Source organism: Colobus angolensis, unplaced genomic scaffold, assembly GCF_000951035.1.
Source record: "Colobus angolensis palliatus isolate OR3802 unplaced genomic scaffold, Cang.pa_1.0 Scaffold311, whole genome shotgun sequence".
NCBI lineage: Eukaryota > Metazoa > Chordata > Mammalia > Primates > Cercopithecidae > Colobus > Colobus angolensis.
In genome coordinates, this window is record NW_012116389.1 from 799671 (window position 1) to 812326 (window position 12656).

Here is a 12656-nt window from a genome sequence, read left to right on the forward strand (position 1 = left end):
TTTAAGAATGCTCCCCCCTCGTTTCCAGTTCCCATTTCAGCCCAAGCACTGAATTAGATTCTTTCTTCATTTTATAGGCTCCCCCTCTCTGTTATTATATAAAACCATTTCAGCCCTTAAGGAGTTGGCATCTGACATCCACAGCTTCTGAATCCCCAGAACAGAGAAGAGAAGGAATAAACAGAAGGGAGGGAAATAAATGTTCTGTTTCCGCTTCAGCAGCATGAATTGTCAGAGAGTTAAATAGCAACAAAGTATTTGGTGTTAATCTTTAATATTCCCAGGAACTTGTCACCTCCTCCTTCAATCCCAGAGCTGCCGTTCTCCAAGTGATTCTGGTGCCTCTCACAAGATATCACACCTTCTATTATGCTCTTTAAAAAGTACCCACCAGAGGGGAGTTCTTAGTGATTAGACTGGAAAAAAAATGTGAAGCTGCTCCTTGTTATTTACAAGGAAACGACTGAAAAGTGGTGAGCCATGGATTCCTTCTCCGTCAATCTTGCCTTTGTTAAGCAGACCCTGCCTGAGCTCAACTTCTGATGTGATCTTTCCCTTCCTCAGGCTCCAGAGTCAAGGGTGGTATTTGACAAATATCAAGGGAAGAAGGCAGCCTGAGAAAGTGGAAATGGAGAGCGGTTGAGTGGCAGCCACCATAGCTGACTCTTCCTCCATTGACAGCGCTCATTACCACCTTAGGTGAGGTAAGCCAGTGGCTTACCTTGTCATGCAAATGGCAAGATGCTTCCTTCATGTACACCGTGCATATGTCATCTTAATGTGGGTTCCCGCATAGGCAGATCCCGAAGCCAGCATTTCAGTGGGGGTAGTTTATTTGAGGAGATCCTAGGACCACCTGTAGAGGAGTCAGAAGTGAGACAGGAGGGAAGGAGCCAATAAGGGTGTATTGTCAAGCAGTGCTGTGGGCAACTGGAACTTAATCCCTCTGGCGAACTCTGGGAGTCAGTACAGAACACACCTCAGAGTTGTTACACAAGAAGGGCGAAAGAGCTGGAATTTTGTCTACCAACTCCTGCTAACCCTTGGTGGAGGACTACTGGGAGGAGGGCATGAACTCTCTGGCTGTTTGGGCTTGTACACACTGTCTGTGGAGAATGCTTCCAGCAAACAGATGCAAGCTCTGGCTGTTGAAAGTACATTGCAATGGTAAGCTAGGGGGGATATGAACATGACACACACAGCAAACATCAATGACCTATATCATCTGTGTTTGGGGGTTATAGCTTCAAAATAATGGGCAGGAATCTAAATTTAGCATGTAAACACTGTCCTCACTACACCAAACCTCTTATCCCTGAGTATCTCCTGAGTTTCCAGGTACCAAGCCACATAAGGTCTAGAAGTCTTTGCCACAACACCATAGTGGTCAGGGACTTTACAGAGGAAGGGTTTCTCCTGTTTGTAGAAAGAGGTTCCTGGAGAATGGCGTAAACCCGGGAGGCGGAGCTTGCAGTGAGCCGAGATCGCGCCACTGCACTCCAGCCTGGGCGACAGAGCGAGACTCTGTCTCAAAAAAACAAAAAAGAGGTTCCTGGATCAAAGTTCCTGTCCTCACCACAGATTGCAGGACTTCATGAGGCTGAGCATTCCTTTCTCCCTTCCTCTGGAAGCTGTGGGCTTAGGGTGTGCACAAGCAAAGCAAGGCAGGAAAGAGGAAGAAGATGAGTTACTCTGTCCCTGCCTGTTCACCTCTGCCATCAGTCTCTTCTTAAAAGATGAATCTTCTGTAGAAACTGTGATTATTATATAACGTGTCTACTGACACTCTCTCCCTCCTGGCTCCACGAGGACCAGGACTGGGTCTTTTCCAGAACTGGACCATCAGGTGGTAGATACTCAGTAAGTTCTTCTTAAATCAATGAGTGTCATCATTGCCCAACTTAGAACCTCCTTTGGCTCCCCATTACCTATAGGATCAAGTCCAAACATCTTGATATGACATTCAAGGCTTTTCCCAATTTTCTACCCATTATCTCCCACCCAAGTCTCATGCCCTGCCATTCCTCTACGTGAGGCTAGTGACCATTTGTCCAAAATGTCACCTTTTTCCATTCCTTTAAGTATTGCATGTGCTATTAGGTTGATGCAAAAGTAGTTGCGGTTTTTGCCATTACTCTCAAACATAAAAACGGCAATTATTTTTGCACCAACCTAATCTTTCCTCTGCCCGGAATGCTCTTCTCCCTTTCTTTTGTCTGAAACACTATGTGCTCTTGAAGATCCACCTCAATTGGCCACTCCTCTGTGAAGTTACTGCCCCCGCACCAACTCCTCCAAAAGGCTTAAGATGATCAACAGGCAGACCTAGCGTGTGTTTGGGGCACTAGCAAACACAGACAACCAGCAATACTTTTTAAAAACTTTTGATATTAAGGCAACTAAGGAGCCAATATGGAGAATACTGAGAACTAGTTTGGCCTTCCTTATACATTTTACAATTTAGAGTATTTTTGTTTCATTTTAACTTACCAAGCTTAGAGAAAAAAGCATCATAAATCTTTTGGAGCTTAGAGCCTCTAGATTTTATTATTGCTCTACTTCCAGGGACTAGAATCATTTATTAATTAATTCATTCACTCGTTCAGCACATTACACCAGGCATCATGCAAGAGCCAGGGCCTGGGAGATGCAGATATGCATATGCCCCGGGCCCTGCCCTTGAGGCCACACATTCTGGAGGAAGTGACCAGCACATTATAGATCGTTAAGACGCTGTGTGGTTTCTGACCATTTGAGAGGCCTGCTCTAGCAAAATAAATAATGATAGTAATGGATTATAGCCAAGTGTCCACACTGATATAAATAAATAATTTAATAAATCAATAAATAACAGAAAAGGAACAGCTCTTCCTTACAGAATTCTAATTAATAGGTGTATGAGGAACAATAGAAATAGAAAATCAACATTTGAGCTGGGCGCAGTGGCTTATTCCCATAATACCAGCACTTTGGGAGGCTGAAGTGGGAGGATCACTTAAACCCAGGAGTTTGAGACTAGCCAGTCAACATGGTGAGACCCTCATCTCTACAGAAAAAAATTTTTTTTAATTAGTCAGGCATGGTGGCATACACCTGTGGTCCCAGCTACTGAGGAGGCTGAGGTGAAAGGATCACCTTAGCCCAGGTGGTCAAGGCTGCAGTGAGCTATGACTGTACCGCTGCACTCCAGCCTGGGCAACAGAACAAAACCTTGTTTCCAAAACAAAAAAGAAAGAAAGAAAATCACCATTTGGCAATCACTACACTAAGCGTTGTAGGCAATAATGTGAAGCTAATGCTAAATTTAGTGGACAAATGCATGCTGTGAACAGGATATTTACATAATCTTAAATTATCTCCCCACAAGACAGCTATGAATTACAAAGGGAATAATAGTAACTTTATAGTGAGGAGACCTGACAGACACCACCAAGCCATCAAAGTTAGGATCACTGGCAATAAAACATGCTGACATTACACCTTTCAAACCCATATTAAGAGACATTCTATAAAATGACAGGCTAACATTTTTTATTTTTTTATTTATTTTTATTATTTTGAGATGGGGTCTCACTCTGTCGCCCAGGCTGGAGTGCAGTGGTGCAATCTCAGCTCACTGCCACCTCTGCCTCCCAGGTTCAAGTGATTCCTGTGTCTCAGCTTTGTGAGTAACTGAGACTACAGGCCCGCACCACCACATCTGGCTAATTTTTGTATTTTTAGTAGAGATGAGGTTTTACCATGTTGGCCAGTCTGGTCTTGAACTCTGACCTCCCGAAGTGCTGGGATCACAGGCATGAGCCACTGCGCCCAGTCTGGCTAACATTTTTCAAAGGCACCATGGTGACAAGAGGCAAGGAAAGACTGAGGAACCTTCCCAGATTAAAGGAGACTCAGGAGACACAACAACTAAATGTAATGAGGAATCCTGAATTGAGTCCTGGATGACCAGAAAAAAAGAACATTAGTAGGACAATTGGCAAAATATGAATAAAGTCTGTAGATTGGCTAATAGGGTGATATCAGTGTTAATTTATTGGTTTTTATCATTGTACCATGGTTATACAAGATGTTACCATTAAGGGAAGTTGAGTGAATAGTACATAAGAATTCTGTGTATGGTTTCAGCAACTTTTTCGGAAATCTGAAATTATTTCAAAATAATAAGTCAAAAATATTGGCAGGGGGAATGCCTGCACCGTTTCCTCACCTTAATTATGAAAGCATCTGGGGGACTGTTTTGGAATGTTTGTTTCATTTCTTTCTGTTCCTTCCAGGCTGTAAGCCTCTCCATGGACAGCCTAGTTCACTTTGGGATCCCTGTGGTGCTGATGTACAGGAATTTTCATATAATTTGCTCCCCCAACACCCACCCCTTGCATTATGAGGACCATCACTTGGAAGTGGAAAGAGAGCCTCTGGAGAAAATTCTGGACTTAGAGAATAGTGCTGCTTGAATATCACCATACCTTTTATAAAAAGAAAGGGCAGTACAGAGATAGCATGATAGACAGATTATTTGCAAAACTGGGCACAATTCCCCCACCTTTTCCCAATCCATGTCCCTTTGCAATGTACCTTTCCAGATCCCTTTATCCCTTCCCCTGGAATCTGTGTTGGACTTGTACACACGTTGACCAACAGGCAGAAGAAGTGTTACTGAACCAGTTTTGAGTCTGCTCATTGTCTTTGAACCCTATCCACCCACCTAGTGCAAAAATCTGGGCTACCTGCTAGAAGATAAGAGGTCACATGATGCAAAGACAAGCCAACAGCCAGCCAACCATGTGAAAGAAATGATCTTTGATGAATGAGCTTGCTAGCTGACCACAGGCTCATGAGTGAGTCCAAACAAGACCAGAAGAACCACTTGGCTGAGCCCAGCCCAAACTTCTGACTCACAACATCACACGCTAAATAATTGGTTGTTGTTTTAAACCACAAAGTCTTGGCATTGTCTGTTACATAGCAATGGATGACTGACATAGGTAGCAAGACTCTTATAGCTCTATATCCTATATCTCCTGCAGTTCTAAGCTCAGAAACTAATGCTGCCGGGCACAGTGGCTCAAGCCTGTAATCCCAGCACTTTGGGAGGCCGAGACGGGCGGATCACAAGGTCAGGAGATCGAGACCATCCTGGCTAACCGGTGAAACCTGTTAGCCTGAAACCCTGTGTCTACTAAAAAATACAAAAAAACTAGCTGGGCGAGGTGGCAGGCGCCTGTAGTCCCAGCTACTCGGGAGGCTGAGGCAGGAGAATGGCGTAAACTCGAAAGGTGGAGCTTGCAGTGAGCCAAGATCACGCCACTGCACTCCAGCCTAGGCAACAGAGCAAGACTCTGTCTCTAAAAAAAAAAAAAAAAAAAAAAAAAGAAACTAATGCTAATTACCCTCTTTTTGCCTCAATTAGACAAATGCAAAGACATAGATCCTTGTTTTTAAAAAAGGAAAGCTATAACCAAAATAGTCCCAGAGCAGTCTCTCCTCCTAAAAGAGAGAATTTGGACCACTCCTCCCCAAAAGAAAGGAAACCCATGCAAAGGAGTCACCCTTGATAAGGAAACAAAACACAGGCAAGGCCAGCTGGGCAACTCCTCAATAAAAAGATATTTAATATCGGGGGTCTCCTGGGCTAATGGAGGCAAAATGGGAGACTAGCGGGAGAAAGTGACTGAATAATCTCCCCGCACAGATCTTGTCCATACCTTCTCCCTGAGGGATAGCCAGCAGTCTCCTGAGGCTTGAGTTGCAGGGCAGAAGCTGCACTAGGCTGCAGAAAGCCCAGAGGAGTCAAGCAGGCTGGGCTGAGGCCAGCACACAAAAGTACATCCCAAAGGACTGCCAGAGAGAGAAAGACAGGCAGGGGACATGTGTGACCACAGTACTAGAAGGGTGAGACAGAAGGATATGTGAGGGCTACAGGGGACACCAGCCATAGGATCCCTTGTGCTTGAGCTAGAAGCCTCCCAGAGGCTAGTAACAAGACGGGCAAAACTCCCAGGAGATGAGATTACTAGCTAAAATTCCAGGTAAGCCCCCAGCAAGAGCTGCTGATTTGATTCTTGAGGGCTTCACAGTCCATTCCCATGTGCTTAGGGCCCTCATGGCAGAGCTCAAGGGCAAGGCTGAAGGAACTAGGTGAGCACACTACAGAGAGGGATTTAGATCTCTGAATGGTGTTGGGTGTCTTGTCATCATAGAATTGGTGGCTATTGCATGCTTTATCTGTTTCCACAAAAGACAGGCTCAGTCACTGCTTCAAGGTGCATGCCCAACACCTGCTTGGATGCTATGAGAGACAAGCTCAATATTTATTCTGTTCTGTCTCCTTGGTCAGGATTCAGCAGTGGTCACTGACTGGAATATCCTGTCTTTACTTGCCTGGGGACATAGGTACACTCCGTAAGGTGATAGCTTGTTGTATTCTCACAAAGTACCTTCTTGCCCTGGTCACAAAGGAAATGGCCTCTTGTGCCCCTTCCCCACCTCTGACCCCTCAGCATGAGGACCCTGCTTTTTCCAGGAATTGGCTATCATCTGGCCACTGAGCTGAGAAACACACAACACAGCTACACAGATCGCAAGAAAACAATACTCATCAAATATCAGACTGTTCTAATATTTGAACTAAGGAGTCACTTATGGTATGTTCTGCACTGGGAGGAAGAAGCAGGAATAAAGGGAATAAGTTAGGAACAAAATAGTCCAAAGAAATATGGTAGTTGAGATTTCCTATTAGGTGGGCAGTCAACAGACCACACAGGGAGAGGCGCTCATTGACATAGGTCATCTCAGCAGACAGGAATCACCCAACCACATCCCTCACCTGGGACTCCCTCTTGCCACCTCTCAGCCCTCCTTGGTGCCATCAGCCAAGCTCCCCAGAACACTGCATGCTACACTTGGCTGGAAGCTAAACTTGGGTTTATTCCAGCTCTGTTCAGCTCTTTCTCTGTTTTTCCCCCTCAAGATGTAAGACAGCTATTAAAATAAACAGCAGGGCTCTCAGCCATGCATGCTATTTGTTAATTCTTATGATTAACCCTGAAGGGGCCAATAAAGAATAACCTCATACTTAATTATTTAATGATGGTCTCCGCTCCCAAGCCTGAGCTGTTCTGCTCCTTTGAGGCCACTGTGAAGGGTTTAATGTGAGCTGGAAAGTCAAGAGCCACAATCCCTGGGAGCTCCATCTGACTTCAGGGGCTTGCCAATGGACAGATGGGCATGGGGTGCCATGGTTGATACCTGACAGAAGGTGAAGATTTTCTGGGGTGAATCAAATTTGTGCCAAGCATCACCATCACTTGGAATACGGCCCTTCTTTATATGGTCCAGGCTTCATATGTCCACGGAACAAGCTGTCACCTGCACCTCCGCACATGAGGTCATGTCCTGGCTTTGATCAGAAATACCCATGCAGTACGCCCAAACCTGAAACTTGCTTGCTTCTACAGGGATGGAGTAGGCTTTTTCCACGGAGCTAGAGCTTCTTAAAAGCCACTATTTATAATGCAAATCCCCCCAGAGAAGCTTAGAAGCATCACCTAGTAATTTGGTCAGACATGGGTCCCCAAAAAGGAGACCTTGAGACAAGGATTCAAATGCAAGTCATTTATATTGGAATAAAGAAGAGTGAGGAAGTTACACAAGAAAGGGGGAACAGTCAATAAAGGGTACATTGTTGACCCTTTACTACTATGAATCACTGGAGTTTAACCCCTCGAGAAAATGAGAAGCCATGTAAAACATAGGCTTCATATTATTCTCAAATTAGCTAAGGTATTTTTATACCAACTCCCACAGTCTTTGGTTGAGGGTGAGCAGGGGAACGGGGGAAGAAAGGAGAAGTGTTAATTCCCTGGCATATCCAACCTCTCACTTGGATAGCTCAAATGGGCTTCAGTGGTCAGAGGAAGCCTTTGGGAAAAGTAATGCAGGCTGTGGCAGCTGGAAATCAGGCTAGCATGCTCTGGAGTGGTGAGGGCCAGGGGTACTATGGAGAAAGATTAAGTAACAAATAGACCTCCTAGGAATTAAAAACCTGATAGCCAAAATTTTAAATTCAGTAAAAGGGTTGGAAGAAATTAAAACAAAAAGGCCAAGAAACAGATAATAGAAGAGTAAAGATTTTTGAAAAAATTAAGTAGTTTGTGGTGCCATATAAACTTTTTTTTACCATGACTCATAGCAATAAATGCATCTCTTATTGCACTGCAACCCACTACACATAAATACTCACACACAATTCTGACACTTGTTATATGATATGCTGTATTAGTCAGTTTTCACTAGAAAAACAGAACCAATAGGATATATGTAGATACGTGAGGGGATTTATTGTCAGAAATGGCTCATCCAACTATGGAGGCTGAGAAGTTCCATTATATCCCATGTACAAGTTGGAGAACCTAGAAACCTGGTGGTATAATTCAGTCCAAGTCCAAAGACCTGAGAACAGAGGGAACTAATGGTGTAACTTGCAGTCCGAAGCCAAAGATCTGACAACTAGAGGGGAGGCTGGGAGTCAGGGAAGAACACTGGTGTAAGTCCTGGAGTCCAAGGCCTGAGAAGCAGGAGCTCTGATGTCTGAGGGAAGGAAAAGATGGATGTGCCAGCTTAAGAAGAGCGAGAATTTTCCCTTCATTCACCTTTTTATTCTATCAGGGCCCTCAGTAGATTGGATGATGCTTGCCCATATTGGTGAGGACAGACTGAGTCAAAGGTTAATCTCTTCCAGAAACACCCTCACAGACATACCCAAAAATAACATTTTACTATCCAGACATCCTTCAGCTCACTCAGGTTGACACACAAAATGAACCATCACAAATGCAGAAAATAAAATTTTCTATTTTATTCTATTTCATTTTTTTAAAGTGCTCATTACAACCAACTAAACTGGTGTTTTGACTTTCAAATGAGGCACAACCTGACATGTGAACTCTGGTCTAAAAGATGCAACATCTAACTATTTGGAGCTTCAAGGAAGAAAAAAGAGAGGGAAAGAAATTAACAAAAAAAAATACAACAAAATTTCTAAAAATTAGAGGACTCATGTCTCCTACTGAAAGATTCCACTGTGGACCTCAGAGAATAAATTGGAAAAAATTCACATTAAGGCACTTTATCATCAAATATCAGGACATCAGTGATAAAGAGAGCCATAAACATTTCCAGAAAGAGGCTGTGACTCATGCCTGTAATCCCAGCACTTTGGGAAGCCAAGGCAGGCAGATCACCTGAGGTCAGGAGTTCGAGACCAGCCTGGCCAACATGGTGAAACCCTGCTTCTACTAAAAGTACAAAAATTAGCTAGGCATGGTGGCAGGCACCTGTAATCCCAGCTACTCAAGAGGCTGAGGCAGGAGAATCACTTGAATCCAGGAGGTGGAAGTTGCAGTGAGCCGAGATTGTGCCATTATACTCCAACCTGGGTGACAAAAGTGAGACTCCATCTCAAAAAAAAAAAAAAATCCAGGAAGAGCAACAAAAAAGTCATACAAAGATGCAAAGAATTACATCAGACATCTCAATAGCAATTATGAATGCTAGAAAGCAATGGAGCTACACCTTAATTCTGAGGCAAAATTAATTTCAAACTGACATTCTAAATCTAGACAAACTCTCAATTGAGTATGAGGACAGACTAAAGAGAGTTCACATACAATGACTCAAAAAATTTACCACTTATGCATCCTTTTTCAGGAAGCTACTGGTGGATATGTTTTAGCAAATAAAAACATAAACTTAGAAACAGATGAGACAGTGATAAAAAATGTCGGGAAAATACATCTGTACAAGTCCTAGAAAGAAACTAGAGCAGATGAGGACAGGAAGAAGCCAACATCAATCTGAAGGTCTCTGGGCAGGAGCTGATCGATTATTTGATATAGTTGAGAGAAATATTAATTTAAAATGGACTGGCCGGGCGCGGTGGCTCAAGCCTGTAATCCCAGCACTTTGGGAGGCCGAGACAGGCGGATCACGAGGTCAGGAGATCGAGACCATCCTAGCTAACATGGTGAAACCCCGTCTCTACTTAAAAAAATACAAAAAACTAGCCGGGCGAGGTGGCGGGCGCCTGTAGTCCCAGCTACTCGGAGGCTGAGGCAGGAGAATGGCATAAACCTGGGAGGCGGAGCTTGCAGTGAGCTGAGAACCGGCCACTGCACTCCAGCCTGGGCGACAGAGCGAGACTCCGTCTCAAAAAAAATAAAAATAAAAAATAAAATAAAATAAAATGGACAAATATATAGAAGTACTGGGCATGAGTTGGGGATGGAGAAAATGCCTTGGAAACAGAAAACTTAGCAATGGAAAAAATGGAATACTTTTTCAAGATTAGGACATAATTATACTGCACTACTTGATTCAGCAATAAGCAATATTTTCAGTCTTAGAAATATAAACACAGATTTGATTAACCAAAAGTTGTGATGTAACTATATTGAGATTGATGGGGAATCACAGCATCAGTGGTGTTAGGATGCTAATTTAAGAGAGGTTAATAAATTGCATACAAATTGACACATTAAGAAATAGCATAAAATAACAATAAATACGCATATGAAAAAGAAAAGCCACAGAAAAGCAGAAAATATTTTTGCTGAATGTACATCTTTCATTATGTAAAACTTGTTAATCAATCTGTTTCTACCCTCCTGCCCCACACCTAGATAAACATTGAACAGATTCTTAAGACTACTCATCTAAAGGACTGATAAGATTCACTGATTATCATGTTCTGCTTTGGCCAATAAAGGCTAGTTTTGCCCAAAAAGAGATGGCTGGATTGTAAATAACGATTATAAAGAATTGCAGTTTATTATTGCAGGGAAACTAGACTTTTGTCCGTTCCCCAAATTGCTGTCCCTAACCACCTCATCCCTGGTGCTCCTTGGACTGCCCTCACCTCCTTAGATGTTCCGTGGCAGTTCTGGACCCGGAGGGGTCTCAGGGAGCACCTCCACCATTGGGAGCATATCTCCAAAACCAGAGAGACACTGACACTTTTGTCAAAACTGACTGAAGGAAAAAATCTCCTTTAAAGTTACTTAAAAGACAAACATGATATTCTTATCCCTGGGAAAATACAAATAATTTTTACAGGCAGACAGCAGTCTCTGTCTGAGATTTTATTATGTGATAAGACAAGAGGCTTTCCGGAATGAAATGAGACAAACTGTGTAAGCGAAGAGGCCCTTAAATTTGTGTCTTTCTTTCCCCAGGTATTCAGGTTTCCAACAGGACACCAGGATAACAAAGGAATGCTGAGTCAGGCAAGCCCCCAGGGGCATGATTCAGCCTCCCCCAGCTCTGACCTGATGGGCCGAGAAGCCCTGGGGTCCATTCCACAGGCTTCCACAAGTTTCCGGGCAGAGTTAAGAATATATGTATTGCTCTGAAACATTTCATTCCTCAGGGTGAGAGCCAGAGAAGTTGTACCACAGGGTGGGCACTCACAGCAGGAAAGGTTGATCAAAAGTAGCTTCATAGCAACCTGAGTCAACAAAGGGCAATGTGCATTCAGAAAGGCATAAAGCTGAAATGAAATTCCCTCCCTCTCCCCAGTTTGGAAATATTACCTCTATCACCTGGTTTTTCCTCTCCTTTTGTTTGGCTGAATTTCAGAACTGAAGTAAAATATGCCTGTGCCTCATCCAATTATTACTCTTAATCACGCTGCTGCTACAACGTGTAATAATACTTCGTATGATTATATTGCTGTACAAATCCCTCTCATGCACATGAATTCACTTGACCCTTAAAACTATCGAGTGAAGTCAGCAGGGCATTTTACAGAAAAATGAGGCACAGAAAAATGAAAGCCTCTCCTGAGAACACCCAGCCAATAATGATTAAAGAAGAGGCCATGTTATTTCTGCCCAGCCTTTTCCCACAAAGGGAATGAAGTTGATAATAGTAAATGTATATAACAAAATAGTGCAATACACGGCAAAATAGGAAAAAGTAGAAATTACGATAGTACATATGGGTTGGGGGAAAAAATTCTTCAGTGGCTTCCTCTGGCCACTAAAGCCCATTCGAGTATGTATGGGCTGGAGGAAAAAATTCCCAAGAAAGTCCTGCACAATTGCTACAGTTGAAGATGTCCTAGAAGTCTAAGCAAAAATAGAAAACAAGGGCCAGGCTTAGTGGCTCACGCCTGTGATCCCAGCACTTTGGGAGGTCGAGGCGGGTGGATCAGTTGAGACCAGCAGTTTGAGACCAACCTGGCCAATATGGAGAAACCCTGTCTCTACTAAAAATACAAAAATTAGCCAAGCGTGGTGGTGCACGCCTGTGGTCCCAGCTACTCAGGAGGCTGAGGCACGAGAATCACTTGAACCCAGGAGGCAGGGGTTGCAGTGAGCCAAAATCACACCATTACATTCCAGCCTGGGCAACAGAGCAAGACTCTGTCTAAAAAAAAAAAAAAAAAAAAAAGGAAACAAGATTGATAGCATAGTTCTAGTTGTAAATGGTGAGCCTAAGCCAAAATCCAGCCTTATAGAAAAAAACTACCATTGAAAAGACGGGTCCATTTTCTCATCCCAAGAAGCATTCTATTTAAATCGGCCTCATTAGGAAACACCTGAGTCCACCAGCTACTAATTCATACTCGGAAACGCACAATCCTGTCACTGGTT